Source organism: Acomys minous, assembly GCF_964271855.1.
Source record: "Acomys minous genome assembly, chromosome: 14".
NCBI lineage: Eukaryota > Metazoa > Chordata > Mammalia > Rodentia > Muridae > Acomys > Acomys minous.
The window spans coordinates 112,182,844-112,205,823 of NC_140496.1; positions in this window are offsets into that span (position 1 = coordinate 112,182,844).

Genomic DNA, 22,980 nt, shown 5'->3' on the forward strand with positions numbered 1-22,980 from the left:
TTAATTAAAAGCTTTCAATGTGTGTTTAAATTGCTAGTATGAGATCTTTCCCATTTCTTTATAAAGACACTTAGTGCTACGAATATTCCTTTTAGCACTGTTTTCATTGTGTCCCCAAAGTTTGGGGTATGTTATGCCTTCATTTTCATTGAATTTTAACAAGTTTTACTTATTTTTATTTCATTCCTTCCCCAGAGGTCATTGAGTAGGGAGTTGTTCAGTTTCCATGAGTTTTTGGGCTTTCTGTTTTGTCATAGTTGAGTTCCAGATTTAATCCATGGTGGTCATGGAATATCTTGTTTTCTCCATATTTGGTGATTGAAACTTTTGCTGGTTATAGTAGTGGATCCTAGGCCTTTGTGGTCTCTTAGTGTCTGTATGACATGACATCTGCCCAGGACTTTCTGTCTTTCATAGTCTTTGTTGAGAAGTCAGTTGTAATTCTGATATGTTTGCCTTTATATGAGACTTGGCTGTACTAGTTTGCATTCCCACCAGCAATGAAGGAGTGGACTTTTTGTCTTGCAACTTTTAATATAGTGTTCTGATTATTATGTGGTAGGAGGATTTTCTTTTCTGGCTCAATCTATTTGGAGTTCTGTAGGCCTCTTGTATATTTGTGTGGTCTCTGATGGTCAGGGGGTTTGCAGGTAAGCATAGATGATGAGGCCTTGGTTTCACACCCTGGTCACTTCTGCTCGGTTTACTGTCTCTGTTGGCTCCCTTTTTATAACCCAGGTTGGCTGGGCAGCTGAGGAGTGGGCAGAAAGGTATCAAAACAGAGAGCTTCTCAGTCCACTGTCTCTGTTGGTTCCCTGTTTGTGAACCAGGTATACCAGGCAGCTGGGGAGCAGGCAGAAAGATACTGAGCAGGAAGCTGCTACTGTGGGCCTGCTTGCCTACTAGGGGTGGAGGACCATCAGCAATGCTGGAACTTTTGCAGCCCAGCACTCTTTCTGGGCCCCAGAGGTCAGAAACTGCCAGCCATCCAGGTGTGTGCCTAGTTGTTGGAGTACACATCACGTGCCTGGTTGGATCCCGGGTGACTTGAAATCAGATCCACTTGTGTTCCAGAGCTCTGTGCTAGAAGCCAGATGCTGGTGGTTTTGCAGGCCACAGCTCCCTCTGAGCCCCAGGAGTTTAGAAGCTGCCCACCAGCCATGTCTGTGGCACTAATTTTCAAAGCATGTACCCCCAACCCCCGGTGCCTGCAGAGACTCAGGATATTTCTGTGGATTAGTTGGGTGGCCTGAGTGGACTCAATGCATTCCATACAGTTTGAACTCCTCTTACCTTTGTTTTGAGGTTCTCAGATCAGTCCTTAGGTCACTCTACAGTCACTGCTCTCTTGGTGATCAAACAACGTGTATGTTTGGCAACACCATCTTGGATTTCCCAACATATATGTTTTTTGACTAACTTTTATCATAATAAATTCCATGTCATTTCATCTTGAGACTAACCTTGTACATCTCAGTTTTAACATTTGAAGATAATCAGCATTACTCTCGGGCCTCCTCTTCTCTGTGAGAGGCCTTTAAAATGGCATTTCCTATAGAATCTTCTGGAACTAGAGCTAAGGCCTTTGCAGGAGAGGTGATAGTGGGGATATGGCTGCTGGAACAGCACTAGAAATCACAAAAACTCCCATACAGAGCTTCAAATTTTCTTAACCAAGGTAGACAAGTTTTTTTTGACAGCCAAGAAATAGGAGAAGAACAGATAGTTTGACAATTATCTCACAAATATGTACTGTGACTGTGTGAAAAATGCTTTCTGAACTTAAGAGTCTGTGGTATGTGCTTAATTTAGTAATCCAGACCAACCTGATTCAGGTATGTATGGTTCATAGGATTCAGAATAGAAGATTTCTCTAGAGGAAGTTGTGATATAAGGGGTCATGTACCAGCTATGACTTGAAAGGACTAAGTGTGCCTGATGTTCACTACAAGTTCACTGAATCCTGCACTCACAGTCATAGTTTCTAGAGACCATCACAGCCATCTCAAGGGAACTGTTGCCTCTAAATTTACAGAACACTCTTGTGAGCCTCTTTGTCATACTGTTAAAATACATATCATTTCTAAGATATATATGTGTATATACCTGAGTTCCATGCAGCATTTACTTTTGCTACTGTCTGAGATTTCAGATATGAAGTTGTAAAGGAGGTAGCCAAGTCCACCAATGTCTAACTATAGCAGTTACAAAATCTACCATAATAAATAATAAATTAAAAATTATACAAGGACAGCAGGGCTAACAAAATTCTCAACTGCAGTAATATCCTGAGTCTGAAACATACATAAGACCTGAGAAATGGAAAAGAAAAATAGAGACTAAGAGTGAGGAGAGAGAGAGAGAAGACAGAGTTGGAGAGATGGCACAGTGTTTAAGAGCACTGGCTGTTCTTATAGAGGATCCTGGTTTGATTCCTAGCACCTGAACAGCAGGTGTGTGTGTGTGTGTGTGTGTGTGTGTGTGTGTGTGTGTGTGTGTGTGTCCTCACAACTATCTATAATTTCAGTTCTAGGGATCTAGCACCTCCTTCTGGCCTCCACAGGCACTGTACACAAATGGTGCAGAGACATGTGTGTAAGCAAAGCACAAGCACAGATAAAAATAATAAGTAAATCTATATATATGTGTGTATACACACACACACACACACACACACACACACACACACATATATATATATATATATATATATATATATATATATATATACAGAGAGAGAGAGAGAGAGAGAGAGAGAGAGAGAGAGAGAGAGAGAGAGAGAGCAAATGGTCATAGTCTGTACCACAGAACAGATTGTAATATTTGCTTCTTCCACTTACAGATGAATCTTCTTTACATATGATGCAGCCAGACACTTAAAGTAGAATTGAAAACAAGGTTAAAATGGGCAGCTTTTTAAAAAGCCATCACCTTTTAACTTATGATTCCTGTGCCACCATAATAATCTCAAAACAAACAAACAAACAAAAACAAAACCAAAACCCGCTTACTGTCTATTCCCTTTATGACAAATACATTAGTGATCTGAGGACCCCACATACTTATTGGAAGGTATGGAGACCTGCGTCTGAGTTTGTGGAGGCCAAAGGTTAGCAGCAGGTGTTTTCGTCTATAGCTTTCCACATTGACTCATTGATTGATGATTGACTGATACAGGCCTCTCACTGAGCCCAAAGCTCATTGTTTCAGCTAGATTGGCTGCCCAGGGAACCCCTCAAATCCACTCATCTTTGCAGCAACAGGCCAGGGTATCCAGGTTTTATTTTTATATGGATGTTGGAGATCTAAGCTATGGTCCTCGTGATTATGTATTAAGCACGGTACTCACTGAGCATCTCCCTGGCCCTGATCTAAACTTTAAAAAAAAAACCATCATAAATCCATATAACAGTTAGGACTATTTATTTACTTCTTGTTTTCGTTCATTTTTTTTCTTAGAGAAACTGAAGATAAAGGACAAAAATAAGCAGTGATATATACAAACAAACAGGAAACAAATTCTCCCAATGATGATGCAGGATGCCAGGGCCTCACTGTCAGTTATGTTGTGATGGGGCCAGGTCACTCTCAGCTTCTAGGCCCATCCACTCACTGCTGAGCAGGCACAAGTCAAACTGCATGGATCCGTTCTTGCTCCATCCAGTGTCTGAAAAAGCAGCAGTGGGTCACAGCAATGCATTTCATGCTTTAGACAAGGAGTCTTCCTCTAGAATTCCCTCCTGTGTTAGCTTGTTCTCACCTTGTTTTCTGCCTGGAAAAGTCAATATTTGAAGAGAACAAGCAGGGTATTTATGAAACTGTAGGGGTGAGCATTTTATTTGGAAGCCCTAACTGTGCTTTCCACACACCTTTTGAGGCATCTCCATGGGAAGCCAGTATAAATGCACCTATTATTTTTGTGATTTGAGCTCCTAATTTGCACCTGCTTTCTATTGGATAACTCTAAGAAGTTGAGATTGCAAAGTTTAAAAAGAAGAATACCTGTTTAATGTTCCATGCAGTCAGATTTCATGTTTGGTGCTTGCTCACAGCCAAAGCCTCCGGCAAGAGACAGAATGAGCAATTTAACCAATCACTGACTGCTTGAGTCCATTATGCAAATAGAAATAAAGCTCCTCTACCAGTAGAAGAAAATAAAGCCTTCTCCGGATCTAGTCCTTGCTCATATAGACTTATTTTAATGACTGTAACATAAAATAGGCTCCTTAAGGCAATCTGTAAAATATAAGAAAGGAAGCCTATTTTAAAGTTATAGACATATAGAAACTTAGTGTTAAGGGGCATCATACAAAAATCCCACCTCCCTTTCTTTGTTGGATATAACAAATAGCATGTTTAAGCTTTAAAGTGTAATGAATCCTGGAAAGTTTATGTATATTTATTGGTAAACTGACTTCTTCAGTCTCAGCCTTCACTAATTTCTTAAAAAATCAGACTCTTTGAATAGAATTGTTTGATTCCTTGTAACAAATAGCAATAACCTTGGTGATGGGTTCCAGGAAGGCTGATATTACCTACTTTTGGAGCCAGCCATCCTAAACTGAACTGAGATTTCTCAGAGGTCTGGAGGATGCACTCCTGCCCTCTCAGGCACATGAAAGAAATTAACTCCATCCAACTATTGCGAGCTGTCCAAACACATCCTTCTTGTTATCAAATAAAATTTGTGAGGGTACTAACTCTTGGTTACTTCTTTACCATAAAATTGGGTAAAGCAACTTTTAGAGAAAATATGCTGTCTTTGAAAGGTGAAACTTCATAGTACCCTGACAATGGACAAAATGGGTGCCCTTCAAGCAATCGAGCTTGTACAGATGAGGGTAACCTATCATCATCTATTTAGTAAGTTCAGTACATTGCTGTCCAAGTGTCCTTAGTTCAACTCTGACGTACCTGTAAGGCTTGCTGTTCTTTTTTATTTTAATTTTATTAATTTATTCAGATTACAACTCAATGGTTATCCCATCACTTGTATCCTCCCATTCCTCCCTCCCTCCTGCTTTCATCCTATTCCCCTCCCTTAGGTCTAAGACCTAGGGGGACCTCCTCCCCCACTATGTGGTCATAGGCTATAAAGTCTCATCTTGGTAGCCTGCTTATTCTTTCTTTGAGTGCCATCAGGCCTCCCCACCAAGGGGAGGTGGTCACATGTGGAGCATTAGAGTTCATGTCAGAGTCAGTCCCTGCTCTCCACATAACTGTGGAGAATGTCCTGTCCTTTTGGGTAGATCAGAGTAGGGGTTTGATGTTTACTATTGTATTGTGCAATAGTTTGAGCAGACCCCCCTGGGCCCTGATCCACCCATCATGATGTTCTTCTTGTATGTTTCTAGGATCCTCTGGGTCCTTCTATTTCCCCATCTCCTATAACAGGTGGAAGACATAAAAAAGGCATATAGAAAGGCACTGGAAAAAATTCATGAAAATACAAACAACCTTAAGTCTTGCTGTTTTATATGAGAAAAAAGTCAGACACCCAATAATCTCTCTCTCTCTCTCTCTCTCTCTCTCTCTCTCTCTCTCTCTCTCTCTCTCTCTCTCTAATCTTTATTCATAATGATGATGGTGTTGGTAATCATCATTTACTGGTATTTCTATGTCAGACACTGACGATACACTGAAGTGGGGTCCTTTTGTATGGGTGTTACGATCCTGAGTCTAGGAGAAGGAGTGGTGAACCATATAGATTGAGAGAGATTGACATCCTTGCTATTGTTTGTCTTGTGAGTATGGAGGCTTAGGTTGAAACACACACATATTACATGTCAGCACAAGAATTTCTAACTGTAACTCAGCCTCCAATTTTAAATGATTTGAACACTTCAGAACAAATTTCCTATGTTTTTATTGTTGTAAAATAATTACTGCGCTTTATAGGAAAAATTTAAAGGGTATTCTGAGCCTAATATTAATTACTATGGCTTAGGAACTTGAATTAAAGTTACTCTAAATGACACAGTCCACACTGAAAGATGTAACACAAAACTGTATGATCATAGAAAACAAGTCATAAATCCATGTGCTTTAGAACATATATACTAGGATGTCTGTATTTCTGTATCTTTGTAAGCAGCAAATGCTCTTTCTGGATATGTGATTTTGGGCTACAAGATGGCTTACTGTCATAAAGATCAGAAAGCTTGTTTATTGACCTGGTCAGAACTAATGAGCTAATAATACAGCATTTCAAATGCCAGGTAAATTTGAGATCTCTATGAGTGGTCAGTCTTCTCACTTGAAAGCTAGTTATTGTGCATTTTTAGAATATGTCTATACTGGGAACATCTGTGTATAGAAAGATGAGAGTTGTTTTCTCCATGTTATGGCTCTTAGCAGATATCTGTGATTTAACACTTATTTAATAGTAAAACTCTCATTATCTTAGAATTGAGTTTTTGTTATTGGCCTTAGTTTCTTACAGAAAAACCAATAGCACTGACTCATATTTGCTTTCCAATATTAGAATATTATTTTATTCTATCCAATCTGTCTAAGGGTCCTATGAGCTTTAATTTGCCGAAGCTAATCCAACTGAATTTCTCCATGCCTGGATGAAAAAAATCCCATGTCTCCATTGTCTATAAGCAAGAGGCCCAGATTGAATTAGCTTTTTTGACACAATGGAGTGGCAATCCATCTTACTTATGAGCTGTGGCAGAACAATTCCAAACGTGAAATACTGCCCCCAGGAACTATCATGAGCTGTAACTCCCCCTTTGTTGCCCACTAGAAAATGTGTGAAAGTAACAATGACAGGGTTGTGCGGCATGGAGAAGTTGCCCACAAGTTCCCCATGCTGTAGTATCTAGCAGGCTATGACACAAAAGATGAGGTGAGTGCTTATGTCATCATTTAAACTTAGGAAATCTTGACAGGAAAAATCAGGAGTTTCCTAAAGTTGGGGCATAATAACTCACAAGGGGCAATTCTTTTCCTGCCTTTCAATCTATGCATTTAGTGATGTCACAAATACATTCAAATAGGCAATCATGTAGAATATGAAGTCACAGAAGCCACAACACTACAATAAAGAGATCGCTTGTGCCAGAGTGCTTTATCAGCACACATATGGTAGATAGTCTCTTCATCACAGTGCTTGCAGTACCCTGAGTACCATGTTACAGTCTTCATCTGTGACACATTATATGTGATATCTTTCCCAATTCTCATTCTTTAAACTACCCTCTGATTTTATTATTTTCCCTAGAATAACATGAGGAAACAAGCATACAGCACAGGCCAGCAAATGCTTGAGTCAATATTCAAACCTAAATCACCCTTGGTAGATCACACCATAGTTATGCTCAACCCTGAGCTCTGCTGGCTCTTGACCATATGGGCAGTGGCTGTGATTGGACATGCCATGCACTTGGAGAGTAAGAAACTGATACACTCACCAGTGTGGCCTTCAAAATATTGTACCTCTTCACTAGGCTCATCAGTGCTCACTGGGAATTTCACATAGGTGCAGAAAAAACATATCTCATCATCCTCAAATTCAAAGTTTTAAAGCAGAGAGGAATATTTTTATCATAAAAATATGCTGGGAATAGAGTGTATTTTTATTATGTAAGATTTTGAAATCCTGGAGGGTTCTCAGAAATTTATACTTTGGGAAAGTCATACTGCCTCAAGGCTCAGAACCCTTGGGCTTCACCAATGAGCTAAAAACATCCTACAAGAAGGGTGTCCCAAGTGCAGTTGTTACACAGCACCGCCCCAAGTTAGACAAAGGCTTTTCCTGTTGGCCTTTTTGAGCTCTTGGTGTTCCTGCATTTTCTTAGCCTTGTAGGCTTAGATTTTTCAAAACCTACTTTCTTTAGGGTTCTTAAACATTTCAACCTCTCTAACCCACCAACTAGAGGAAGGGGAGAAAGAATGTTAATAGGAGAAGGGGGTTGTGGGCCTGCTTAGACATAGTTCCTTAGGCCAGTTCCACTCTATTGTCAGGATACCAGCAGTTCAGTCCAGTAGGCAACACCAAGCAGCACACTAATCTGTAGAGGTGGCACAATCCAGCAGAAACCTCAAGGCTACTCCAAATCAGCATGAGTCTGTGTAAGCAGCCAGAATCAGCCAGAATACCATGAGAAGTTCTCTGGAACCTGCAACGTAAACACCAGCAAAGACCAGCAAGTGTTGCACAGCTTAGAAATGCCAAAAGGCTCACCCCACTGCCCATGGTTCTATTTACACTCCTTCCAAACACCGCATGCCCTCTCACAAGACATCTTCCAGCAAAATAGCACGTGACACAACTGAGTCTTCAACGAAACCGGAAACTTCTGCTTCACAGCCTTCTTTGGGAAGGACCATCTTAGCCATGATCAGCCCTGATACGAAGCAGCTGCCCTATTCCTCACCCCTTGGAGTGAGGAGATCTTCCCTAGTTCATCTCAGGTGTGGTGTGTCTCAGTGTGGAGTGCTTCTACTCAACTTCTCCTTTGAACCCCTGTTGACCCTTATGTCTAAGGCTACATTATTACCATAACTTCTGTATTTATCACTGTGATTTTATACTACTGACTTTTGTTAAAGTTTTAAAGTTTATTTTCTTTCTTTTTTTTTTTTTTTTTTTTTTTGTTATAGTACACTGTCACCCTGAGAATCAGTGTGGGTATCTAAGTGTTTCAAGAGCAGTGAGCTTGTGAACAGTGTCATTCTCAATCCTAGTCCTGAGAGTAGTGCTTAACAGAAAGGTTTTCAAGAAAGCCTGCTAGGGAATGCACAAGGGATGAAGTCTGCAAGCCACCTGTCCCACAATTCGTCTGCACTCCTTAGCCTCTACATCAATTTTAAAAAGTTGCTAGGAAACCTCAATGGTACACCACTTGCTTTGAATGGATGAGGCTCTGTGTTAAGCCCATAACACTGTTAAAGAGAAAAAAAGGAACAAAGATTTTAGTGTCATGATGAAAAGGATATGTGTGTGTCTACAAAGTATTTAGTAAGTACAAAGTACAGAGTAAATGTTACTACTGAATTTTATACACATAATATTTATATGTACACAGACTACAAAAAAAAGCACACTTCTGCATTTTGTATTTCACAGAACTTGGATTGCAGAGGTTTGGTAAATTAAAGAACATAGATTCTTTAAAGTCCAAACTACAGGAAAGCATTGCATTGATCTTGTTGAGCCACCAAGTATTAAGTCATGTTAGTCCCAAAGAGCAGCAAAAATCATAGAATCCTTTGCTCACAAGAATGCCAGAAAGTGTCAGCAGTAAAATAAAAGATGACAGCTATAGTGATAAACAGTACAGGCACTGGCAGAAAGTGGCTTCATCTCCTTGATATGTTGTACTTACAACGTATGGCTGTTTTCTCTGATGTGCTTGTGTATTTTTGGTGCCGAGTTCACATAAAAAATGACATTTTTATTTGCTCTATTTAATTTGAATTATAAATTTTAATAAGGTTATTTTCTTGCTATCTAAACTAGCTCTATGTTCATTATAAAAGTTTTCTTGAACAATCTGAGTTATCTGTTGTGATAACAAAAGCATAAAGATTTTACTATTAAAAATACAGTTTTTCAAAGTACAGCCAAAATTTGGGGTTTATTTAATTGTTGTAGTTCAAGAACTATAGATGAGTTTTGATTGCCATGAATTGATAAGCGATGTTCTCCAGCCTGTTTCCTAGCTTCTATAATCTGTAATGATTCTGTTATAGCTACTAGATACAGCAGTGCCCCAAGTCTAAATGAGGGTGTTCATATCCTAACGCTGGTGAGAAAAACAAAGGTAAAGTAGTCTGGTAGATCATCGTTTTCTTCCATTCTCCATTCTTAAACTTTACATAGCATATCTCCCCATTAAGCCCCACATAAGCCTTTGCTTCAAGGCTGAGTGTGACATGTGTTTTCTGTGGGGACATCCCCACTTACTGCAGAGGTTCTGGAATCCTTGCTCAACTTCACCATCTGATGGAAGCACAGAACATTTTCATGTTGTGGTATGGTAACTGAAATACAGCCAGACTAGCTCGTGCTCTTGGGTGCTCTGCCTAAGAAGGAGAAGTTAAAGAAGCCTGCTTCCTGGCACAAGCCCAGCCCCCACTCCCTGTATAATAACAAATACATTTCTTTCCTTGTTCCACCTCACATTCAACCATCTGCTACTTTTATTCTTTTTACTTTTAAAATGTTGTTTATCTCAGTCATACTCCCACTTCTTCATTGTTGTGCTCTAGATACTATTTTATTGCGCACAAACATGCCTGTATTTTTCTAACCATCAGAGCAATGTCTGTCCATTAATGGGCCACTCATAACACATTTTGAAATATGCTGAATAGATTTTTCCAGCCAGGAAGGATCTCAGGTCTGGATTCTTGCTATTTAGTTATACATGCTACCCAGGTAATTTTTCCTGAGCTCATTGTTTTCTTGTCATATGTTTAAAATTAAATCATAAGTAACCAGAACACAGTCTTAAATTTCGGATGTCTGCCTTAGCTGCCTAGAAGTTTGAAAAACAACAACATGTGTTGTCTGACTTTGCTGCTTTGGTGGTGCCTTTGTTAGATGTTTTATCTAATTATCATTACTACATTTAGTTTTCAAAAATCAATGCCTTTGCCATCTGGACAATTACTGCTAAGCCAACAAAAATATTTTGGTTCTTCCTACATGAATGCTAATTTACAGAGAGCAATTCTTTATTAGTAAGGTTATTAAGATGAATTTCTGGTCAACCTTGCTGATTTTAGAATTTATCACACCAAAAGTTTAGTTTTTAATCATATAATTGAGAGATAAGTGTAAATAGGAAGATATGGGGAGTTATGCAGTATTTGGGGAGCACTGGGCTGGGAGTAGAAATAAAGGAAAAAGTAAAGAGCTTAATGTCTGTTTGGGGGAAATAAACAACGGGAGCGATGCCATGCACTTAAAATAAATCTTTTGAGCTTGCATTGCTTGAATTCCTTCTTGTTCTCGTTCCTCACGCTGTTCAAACTCTACTCGCATACCATCAACTCCTTCACATTTCTGTGTCTTAAAGCTGCAAGGAGAAAGTCTATGGCTTCTGTGGAGCAGGGGTACATGTGTGCAGGCATGGCACTGAATCTTCCCATCCTCCTCTGTTAATCCGGAATCCTAGTCAAACTTGGTAGACATCAGCAGCAGAAGACTGACTGAACACGGCCTACACTGTGAGCTTCCTCGGGGCTACTGCCATATGAAGGCAGGCTGTGGCCTGGTACAGAGGATAGACAAAGTGAGGCTCTGCATGGTCTATAATCAAATCCCTACTCATCTCTGAGGTGACACTGCATCAGAGGTAATGCTTGCAGCGCTCGGAGTCTAATACAGGGAAAAAGGTACAAAAGCAAACACTAGTCTGGAAGCGCCATGTTGTTGGGGCTGGCTGGGAAAGGCATTACAAAGCTGCTGAAATATGTGTGGGCTTGTGTTGACCATTTCTGTTTATAAGGAGATGAACTCCAAAGCATCAAAGCTATAAATTTTGTTTCTTTGTACTCCTAAATACATGGAATGAAGAATCTTGATGATTTGGGCATTCATTTGTATTCCAATTCTTCTGATATGTCCTCCTGGAGTGGGAACATTGAAGGCCTAATTTACATTTCTCATGTAGATGCATCATCCAAGCATAGATCCTTAGGTCATACAGAAAGCTTGGAAAGGCAACCTCGTGTCACCCTGTACAGCTTGGTGACACATTTGGCATTTCTCCTAAACATAATGTTCCTGGCTTTCTATTGTTCACCCCGAGGGTCTTTGCCTTCATGGAAATTTTGTCACTGACTCAAGAAATTCTTTTGGGCTTAATTACCTAATTTAATAACTGAGAGATACCTAAGAAATACTGAAAGCCATTTGTGAGAATAGAGTCTATAACCAGGCTTAGAGGTGTAGTCTTGGTCTTGACTGGCCCACAAAAAAAAAATCTTGTTTTGAATGTTTTGTCTCCAGTCTATGTGGTTGTAGGTACGTCTGAAATCCTTGGGTGGTTGAACTTACTATATTTGTTAGAATATTGGGTATTTGTTTTGAGGGGGTTATGGAGATCTTATCTTTTCTCTGCTCCTGTATTCTCTTCCTAGTTGCATGAGAAGAGAAATTTCCTTTGTGCACCCCATTACAATGATGTTCTGCCTCCCCATAGGCACCACAGGTACAGACCCAGCCTTCAAGGCTTGTACTGAAATATTTTATTCTTTGATAATTTCATAAGGTATATATTTATTATATTTTCCATCTACATACTACTCCCAGATCTCCTCCCCAACTTAATGTTCTTTGTTTCTCTTAAAAATAAAAGGCACTAAAAACATGAAGTCTGATTGTGTTTACCATCTCCTCTGAGTACAGAGCCCACCCTAAAATATGGTTGATGTATACAGTGTCACTCCACTGAGGAAAACGTATTCTCTCCCTTCTACGAGGACCTATTATTTTCTAATGGCTCCTTTACTATGTGTAGGACTCTGTGCCCACTTCCCTCCTCCATGCTAGGATTTTGTCTGGCCTGAGCTTGTGCAGGGCTTATGCATGCTGTTAAGATCTATGTGAGTTCATATGTGCATATACCTGTTTTGTCTGGAAAATGCTGTTTCTTTAAAAAAATCACCCACCACCTCAAATGAACATAGAAATAAAAGCACTGAGCCTTTGAAAACAGAAACAGACATGATCCTTTTATCCTTTATAACACATTTAAGGCATTTTTATCATAGTGATGAAAACCTACCTAACAAAAAAGTTTTAAATATCAACATAGAATAACTTCTTAGTTGACAAACTAAAGGCACAAATTCCAATGATACACTCTGAATTGCTTTATTGTTGAATTTAACTAGGATATGGTGAGAATTTTCTTTCTTTTTTTTTATTTCCACAACCCATTTATAATATTCATGTTATAGATTTAATAATCCAGGGAAATTCTAAGATTTTCCATTGGTTTGTCTTTGCAATGGCTTGGCTAATATGTATTTTTATAGAAATTTAGTTAGTTTCCCCAAGATGCCAAGGTGTGGGTTAATCTGTCTATCACCCTCAATAATCAACAACAGCACAAGAAATCAGAATATTCACCGAATCTATTATGTCTAACCCTGAGCATTGATGGTGTGAACTATCCACCAGCTCTTCATAATCACTCCACAAGCGGGTCTTATTTCCTCCACTTGTGGAATAAAGCTCAGAGATCCTACAACTATGCCAAAAGTCACCCGAATTCACTATGCCAAAGAAACAAATGTTTGTGTGCTCCAAACTGTGTATATCTTTCATTTAAAAATATCAAAACTGGAATTAAAGTATTCTTCTGAATTGAACTCATCAGCTTATAAGTTTTAGTATTTATTCTCTCAGATGAAATTTGGGGATCATTTTTCTAGATAGCATTTGAGTTCAGTGAAAATTTGATATATGGGAGGACTTGCATTAAATAATCGCTGTTCCACAAATAGATATTGCCATTTAGGTCAGTAATAAGAAACACTGGTGTCGCTTGTTTGTGGGATAGCTTCCTGTTGAAGGATCAGTATCGATTGTCAGAGTGAGTTCAGTATCTCATAAATGATTCAACAGCTTTTTCAGATTTCTTTGGCAATACCTGGATGCTTATGTACACTACACTCTTACAAGATGTGAATTTATTGTTTTCTCAATCTTTTTCAAGATATATAAAATGTCAGTCTGGAATAATTGAGGACAGAACAAATAACACTCACTCTAACTGACAGGAATTAATGGATTTTGACTGAAGTCATGATAGAGGCTTGCCACCCCCTGGTATCTACTCCTCTGGGTGAAAGCTGCTTGACTCTCCTTGTTTTGTAGGTAAGGATGACAGAGTTATACAATCTAGCCAGGTACAACAACTATACACAATCTGAAACAGTCGTGGACCATGTTCCTTATGAATAGGAAGCACTGATGCTCCTAGTTCTATAAAAGAACAGCCATGCATTTGACTAAGATGGAACGTCTGGCTTCTCCAGGAATCTGTCTGATTAACTTTAGGGATACTTTTCAAAACATATCCTAGTGTCTGTGTCCATGCCATGAAGTAGCACAGACTATGTTTACACAATGCATCAATTGGGCAGTGAAAAGTTACATTTTAAAATTAATTCAACATATTTTGAAGTTCTTCTGTGGGCTTCAGAAAAATCTTTAAGATATGTAATCATATTCCTTGACCAAAAGGACTGAATAACTTGTCTCTCTCATTAATTTGTTCAATTCAGCTAATTTTAGTGACTTCCTATAGGTTGTAGTATGATCTGGCCAAGGAACCAAAGAAATGCAGATTCCTTTGAGGAAGTTTTGTCTTTCAGTGTATATTTCTTTATTTAAGTAAATCCATGAATACACTAATTGTGACGTTATTCTCACCCTCATGCAATAAATCATGGTTTGCAGTCACAGGCCTCAAGCTTTATATGTGCCTGGTTCAGCGATCCAGGGAATACAAATTTCCATTCCACACTGAGAGAATTCAAAACAAAACAAAATAAAGCAATACATGGTTATTAAGGATCCAGACTTTCAGAACAACTTTCCTTTGGAAAAGCCAGGAATCTATGGCCCCCAAAGGACAGACACACAGGAATCAATAAGGAAACCTTCACCTGAATGAAGAAAGGTAGACACACTAGATGAATAATCAACATTTCTCTCTATTGATGACTCCAAAATCTTGCTCTCATAAATGCATAAGTTACCTTTGACTGCTTTTTTTTCATGTTTGATGATGTTTTTCATTTTGGCTCTATGAAAATGGGTCTAATTTAATTGACCTCCATGAGAAGATGATGAGTTATTGAGCCATGTAAGTAATGAGTATAAGTAGTGTGTAATTGAGAAGTATTGGGTTTTGGAGTTTCTAAAACTTAATTGAAAACCTAGGACTTCTTTCTTGGGAAATAGAATATTCTAATGGCTATTATAATAGTGAAAGGGGATGCTCTGTGTAATGCTTGAAGTTTTAACTCTTAATTCTATTAATTAATTAATTAATTAATTAATTATTCAATAAACTGAATGCTTCTCCAGGCTCTGGGGGTACAAGCACTGAGAACTGGACAATATTTATTCCCATGGGGAATTTATACTAAAAAGGTATCAAAATATTTTATTATATATTTATTTATTCATGTTTAAAGTATGTTTTTTTTTTGGCTGAGGCAGAAGATATTTATTTGAGCAGATTATTTTAGCAAGCATGGCTTTCCCTGGTTGTAAGAATCGCCAAGCTTAACCGGTAGGATGGAACGACCCGAAGAGTTACCGTGTGACCTCCTCTAAACAAACAACACCAAGAAATTGGTATTGTGGGACTCAAGCGAAGTCAGACCAGCCAGAGTTTTAAACACAGGCAATTTTGAAATCTTTATGAAAAATGAACATGATGAATAATAGATAAACTGGACCTATAAAATATTATTTACATTTGATTTGATAATTTTATGAAGTTAATATTGGCCAAGATTTTGATACTAAAGAAATTTTGAGCAATAGCATTGATGATAATTAGTATAACTTGGCATATTTACAGTCACTGCAATAATGACATTAATGAAAGTACTTAGTGTGAACACACATAGAAGGCTACACGTCACACTTCTGTTAAATAAAATTTAATTAAATCTTTAACACAGCCTAGGTTTACATGCAACTGCTACCTCAACTTCTAGATGAGTAAACAAGTTGGTGGAAGCCCATTGTCTTTCCACAGGATGGCAGCAGGGAGAGATGCTGGTGTCCTAGTTTTAGAACTCCAAAATGAGTTGCCAAAACATTCTGTTCTTTCTAGAGCCTTCCCTTCATTACATATTCTATTATTATTCAGTATCTGAGGTATTTAGCACCTTGTACATAATGCCTTCAGTGCAAAAAAATCCCATGAAAATGTATTATCCAGCCACTGGTACACAAAATACCTTAAAAGCCGGTGGCAAGATTTACTTGTATTTTCTTGCTTGTAGATTTGCAGTGAGGCAGCATGTGAACTGACATCCCTTGGGATCTTTAGCATTTGACTTTTCTAGACTCTTCAGCTACTGTAAATATACTTCATGTGACAAGTAAGTAAGACCAACCAGGCAAGCCAACATCAAACCCTGTTCTCATCGGGTCCAGTAACATCAACTTGGCCAAAATAAATTATATAGCTACATCTAGTATCATTGTAAAAGGACCACAGGAAGGCCTTAGTGACATAAGGCTAAGGATGAAGAGGAATGTTTGACGGCAGCAATGGTACCCATCACACACACACACACACACACACACACACACACACACACACGTACAGATAACAGGTTAAAAGTTTAGTTTGCTTGTTACACTTAGTTTTTGTAATCTAGCTTTGAACTAAAACAGAGTTTTCTAATTCATAAATTAATTTTTTTCTAGGTCTTAGAAGTGAAAAGCAAGACAAAATTATAAACAATAGGAACACTTATGGTACAGGCCTAATTTTTGTCTTCTTGTTCCAGTAGATAGTCAGTAAATATATGGTGGTCCTGGACTGGCCACCAAAGACTCCAATTAAACAGAGGAATATAGACAGAAATCACAGTGTTGAAAGGCATGTTGTTATTGTTAATACAAACACTGATGGTATTTTTATGAAATAACATTTAACAAAGAAAGCAGAAGTTGAGATAGTCTTTGAGGAAGAAAATTTTAAGGGTGTGAGATGAATAAAATGAAATTTTGATATGCCCAGAATTGTATCATCATACCAAACAATTTAGAACAAAAATTAATATTTTTTGTCTTTAACAAAACTTATATAAACAATTATAGACTTGAACTTTCTAAAGAAGAATTTACATTTTGTTTTGTCAGCCTTCTTAAAAAAGACATTTAACAGACAGTTTTCATTTACTACAGTTTCAGTTAAGTAAAGTGTTGGCACAACTGATGTCAAGAAAAACAAAGTTCCACAGTAGGTACAACTCTTACACAACTAAGAGAAATTAAAGGGATCATTTCATCTTAGTCACATTTAGTAAAGATATATTTTAAAAATGTTCATGCTTTAAAACTGTGTGTGAAATTATGGATGGTGAGTAAAAAGTATATATAAGTCAACAGCAGAAAATTAACCTTTACTGGGTTATGTTTGTGAAACAATCAACTTTGCACTATTGTGATAGTGGTTATAGTAAGTTTGCTATATATACAGTTTGCTAATAAAAAGTTGGTGAACAAAAGAATAGTTCCTGTCCTGTCCTGTCCTGTCCTAGAAAACTTGCAATCTTAGAAAATAATCACAAAAACACTGCAATTCTGTAATCATGTTAAGTGCCATGCAAATTAGATTAATGTATAATTTTTCCTACATGAAGAGATCAGGAGTACTTTCCCAAGGAAATGATTTAAGTTGTAGATATACAATGTCCTTGATGTCACCAACACTACTATAGTATGTAAACCCTGCTGCTCCAGCTTGCTCAAGAAAGATGTTAGTACATATTATAAACATTATAATTTCTTTGGCATACTTAAAATAATGGTGCAGACCATTTTAAGAATTGTTTAAGATTTTAAGTTCTATTTAGTATGACAATAGAAGTTAAACTGAAAAGGACTAGGCAGGTACTAATTTTACAAAATAAGAAAATTCATAACTCAAGTTCTTGTTATATTCAAGAGTTTGTGTGATAATACCAATCACCAAAAATTCAAAATGTTCAAAAAGTGTCAGTTTACTTTTGGCTGTTTCACTTATTGTATTAATATTTGAACCTGAGGTAGCTTTGAGACATGAGAGTATACATATAAGACATAATTTAACATAATGATCTAGAATTCAGAAGCAAAATTAAATGGTTCCATATAATTATTGTCCTTTTTTAAAACAGTAAACCAGACTAAAGATATATTAAAACACAGCAAGATTGGGTGAGTCAGTTTTGGGTGCCTACTGGGTTATAAATACAAGACAAACCAACAAATCACATGAGAGTTAAAACCTGATTTAAAAGTGTATGGAATTCTTTTTTTTCCTCCTTTATTAATTTATTCTTGTTACATCTCAATGGTTATCCCATCCCTTGTATCCTCCCATTCTTCCCTCCCTCCCAATTTCCCCCTATTCCCCTCCCCTATGACTGTTCCTGAGGGGGATTACCTCCCCTTCTATATGATCATAGGGTATCAAGTCTCTTCTTGGTAACCTGCTGTCCTTCCTCTGAGTGCCACCAGGTCTCCCCGTCCAGGGGACATGGTCAAAGGTGAGGCACCAGAGTATGTGAGAAAGTAATATCCCACCTCTCCACTCTACTGTGGAGAATGTTCTGTCCATTGGCTAGATCTGGGTAGGGGCTTAAGGTTTACTGCCTGTATTGTCCTTGGCTGGTGCCTTAGTTTGAGTGGGACCCCTGTGCCCAAATCTGCCTATCATAATGTTCTACTTGTAGGCTTCTAGGAACCTCTGGGTCCTTCTACTTTGCCTTTCTCCCATGATTCTCTCATCTAGAGTCCCACTAGAATATCCTCTCCTCTGTCGCAGTTTCCTGGTAAGTGAAGGCTTTCGTGGGACAAGCCCCTTGGGCTAATATGCAGATATAAGTGAGTATATACCATTTGAGTCTTTCTGCTTCTGGGTTAACTCACTCATTATGATCATTTCTAGCTCAATCCTTTTATCCACAAATTTCGGGAATTCCTTGTTTTTAATAGCTGAGTAGTATTCCATAGTGTATATATACCACAGTTTCTTTATCCATTCTTCTATTGATGGACACTTAGGCTGTTTCCATGTTCTGGCTATTATGAATAAGGCTGCTATGAACATGGCTGAGCAAATTTTCTTGCTGTGTGCTGGAGCATCTTCTGGGTATATTCCAAGGAGTGGAATAGCTGGGTCTTGAGGAAGCCCTATTCCCATTTTTCTGAGATAGCACCAGATAGATTTCCAAAGTGGTTGTACTAGTTTGCATTCCCACCAGCAATGAAGGAGTGTTCCTCTCTCCCCACATCCTCGCCAGCATGTGGTGTCGCTTGAATTTTTGATCTTAGCCATCCTAATGGGTGTAAGATGGAATCTCAGCGTTGTTTTGATTTGCATTTCCCTGATGATTAAGGAGGTTGAGCATTTCTTTAAGTGTTTCTCAGCCATTTGATATTCCTCTGTTGAGAATTCTCTGTTTAGTTCCATGCCCCATTTCTCTATTGGGTTATTTGGTTTGGTGGTATTTAATTTCTTGAGTTCTTTATATATTTTGGATATTAGACCTTTGTCAGATGTGGGGTTGGTGAAGATCTTTTCCCAGTCTGTAGGCTGTCGCTTTGTTGTCTTTACCATGTCACCTGCCTTACAGAAGCTTCTCAGCCTCATGAGGTCCCATTTATTAATTGTTGACATTAATGCCTGGGCTGAAGGTGTTCTGTTCAGGAAGTTGTCTCCTGTGCCAATATGTTCCAGGCTCTTTCCCATTTTTTCTTCTAAGTGATTTAGTGTCTCTGGTTTTATGTTGAGGTCTTTAATCCACTTGGATTTGAGTTTTGTACAAGGTGACAAATATGGGTCCAGTTGCATTTTTTTACACATAGACATCCAGTTAGACCAGCACCATTTGTTGAAGATGCTATCACTTTTCCATCGAATGGATTTGGCTTCTTTGTCGAAAATCAAATGACCATATGTGTGTGGATTCATATCTGGGTCTTCGATTCAATTCCACTGATCAACCGGCCTGTTGCTGTGCCAGTACCATGCTGTTTTAATTACTATTGCTTTATAGTACAGTTTGAGATCAGGTATGGAGACTCCTCCAGAGCACCTTTTATTGTACAAGATTGTTTTAGCTATTCTGGGTTTTTTGTTTTTCCATATGAAGTTCAGAATTGAACTTTCAATGTCTTTAAAAAATTGTGTAGGTATTTTGATAGGGATTGCATTGAATCTGTAGATTGCTTTTGGTAGGATGGCCATTTTTATTATGTGAATTCTCCCTATCCATGAGCAAGGTAGATCCTTCCATCTTCTCATGTCATCTTCAATCTCTTTCTTTAGGGATTTGAAATTTTTTTCAAACAGGTCCTTCACTTGCTTAGTAAGAGTAACTCCTAAGTACTTTATATTGCTTGTGGCTAATGTGAAGGGTGTAGTTTTCCTAATTTCTTCCTCTGCAAGCTTATCATTTGTGTATAGGAAGGCTACAGACTCTTTTGAGTTAATTTTGTATCCAGCCAATTTGCTGAAGGTGTTTATCAGCTGTAGGAGTTCTCTGGTGGAATTTTGAGGGTCACTTATGTAGACTATCATATCATCTGCAAATAGGGATAATTTGACTTCCTCCTTTACCATTTGAATACCCTTGATCTCCTTATGTTGTTTTATTGCTCTGGCTAGAACTTCAAGTACTATATTGAAGAGATATGGAGAGAGTAGGCAGCCTTGCCTTGTTCCTGATTTTAGAGGAATTTCCTTAAGTATCTCACCATTTACTTTGATTTTGGCTATTGGCTTCCTATATATAGCCTTTATTATGTTGAGGAAAGTGCCTTGTATTCCCGATCTCTCTAAAACTTTAAACATGAATGGGTGTTGGATTTTATCAAATGCTTTCTCTGCATCCAAAGAGATGATCATGTGGTTTTTTATTTTCATTTTGTTTATGTGGTGGATTACGTTGATGGATTTCCGTATATTAAACCATCCCTGCATGCCTGGAATGAAGCCTACTTGGTCATGATGAATGATATCTCTGATGTGCTCTTGTATTCGTTTTGCAAGTATTTTATTTAGTATTTTTGCATCGATGTTCATCAGAGAAATTGGTCTGAAATTATCTTTCATTGTTGAGTCTTTGTGAGGTTTAGGTATCAATGAGACTATGGCCTCATAAAATGAGTTTGGTAATGTTCCATCCCTTTCTATCTTTTGGAGTAGCTTGTAGAGTATCGGTATTAGCTCGCCCTTGAAGGTCTGGTAGAATTCTACACTGAAGCCATCTGGCCCTGGGCTTTTTTTGGTTGGGAGACTATCAATGATTACTTCAATTTCTGTAGGGGAAATGGGACTATTTAGCTTCTTTATCTGTTCTTCACTCAACTTTGGCAAGTGAAATTGATCAAGAAAATCGTCCATTTCCCTTAGATTTTCAAATTTTGTGGCATATATGCCTTCAAAGTAGGATCTTATGATTCTTTGTATTTCTTCAGTGTCTGTTGTTATGTCTCCCTTTTCATTTCTGATTTTGTTGATTTCAATACTGTCTCTCTGCCTTTTAGTTAGTTTGGCTAATGGTCTGTCTATCTTGTTGACTTTCTCAAAGAACCAGCTCTTGGTTTTGTTGATTCTTTGGACTGTTTTCTTAGTTTCTAATTTGTTAATTTCACCCCTGAGTTTGATTATTTCCAGACGTCTACTCCTTTTGGGTGTTTCTGCTTCTTTTTTTTCTAGGGCTTCCAGTTGTGTCGTTAAGGTGTTTATGTGCGATGCTTCCAATTTCTTTTTAAAGGCACTTAGTGCTATTAATTTTCCTCTTAGCACTGCTTTCAATGTATCCCACAAATTTGGGTATGTTGTTCCTTCATTTTCATTGAATTTCAGAAACTCCTTGATTTCTTTCTTTATTTCTTCCCTGACCCAGGTGTCATTTAGCAGAGAGTTGTTTAGTTTCCACATACGTGTAGGCTTTTTGTTATTTCTGTTGTTGAATTGCAGCCTAAGCCCATGCTGATCTTATAGGATACAAGGTATTATTTCAATCCTCTTGTATCTGTTGAGGCTTTCTTTTTGAACTACAATGTGATCAATTTTGGAGAAGGTTCCATGGGGTGCAGAGAAGAAGGTATATTCTTTCTTGTTTGGGTGAAAGGTTCTATAGATATCTGTTAGATCCATTTGACCCATGGCATTGGTTAATGATGTTATTTCTCGGCTTAGTTTCTGTTTCGATGACTTGTCCTTCAGTGAGAGTGGGGTGTTGAAGTCTCCCACTATTATTGTGTGGGGATCGATGTGTGGTTTAAGCCTTTTTAGCAGATCTTTTACAAATGTGGGAGCCCTTGTATTGGGAGCATAGATGTTCAGAATTGTGATGTCATCTTGGTTGACTTTACCTTTGATGAGTAAGAAGTGTCCATCCTCATCCCTTTTGATTAATCTTGGTTGAAAATCTATTTTGTTCGATATTAAAATGGCTACGCCTGCTTGCTTCTTGTGTCCATTTGCTTGGAATATTTTTTTCCAACCTTTTATCCTGAGGTAATGCCTATCATTATGGGTGAGATGTGTTTCTTGAATGCAGAAGAATGTTGGATCCTGTTTATGCACCCATTCAGTTAGTCTGTGTCTTTTTATTGGAGAATTGAGACCATTGATGTTGAGAGATATTAACAACCAGTTACTATTAAGAGTCTTAATTTTGATGTTGGTTCCAGTTGAGCGTTTGTGTAGTTGTGTTTTTGCCATGGTATAGTTATCTATTTCCTGAGTAGTTTTGATTGTAGCTTGACCCTTTGGGATGGAGTTTTCCTTCTAGTACCTTCTGTAAAGCTGGATTTGTGGATAGGTACTGTTTGCATTTGGTTTTGTCATGGAATATTTTGTTTTCTCCATCAATGTTTATTGATAGTTTTGCTGGGTAAAGTAGTCTGGCCTGGCATCTGTGGTCTCTTAGGCTTTGCAGGATCTCTGTCCAGGCCCTTCTGGCTTTGATGGTCTCTGCTGAGAAGTCGGGTGTAATTCTGATAGGTTTGCCATTAAATGTTATTTGGCCCTTTTCCCTTGCAGCTTTTAATATTTTTTCTTTGTTCTGTATGTTTTGTGTTTTGATTATTATGTGACGGGCAGTTTTTCTTTTCTTGTCAATTCTATTTGGTGTTCTGTATGCCTCTTGTATGTTTATAGGCATCTCTTTCTTTAGATTGGGGAAATTTTCTTCTATGATTTTGCTGAGAAGAGTTTCTGGGCCTTAGAGTCTGATATCTTCTCTTTTTTCAATGCCTAT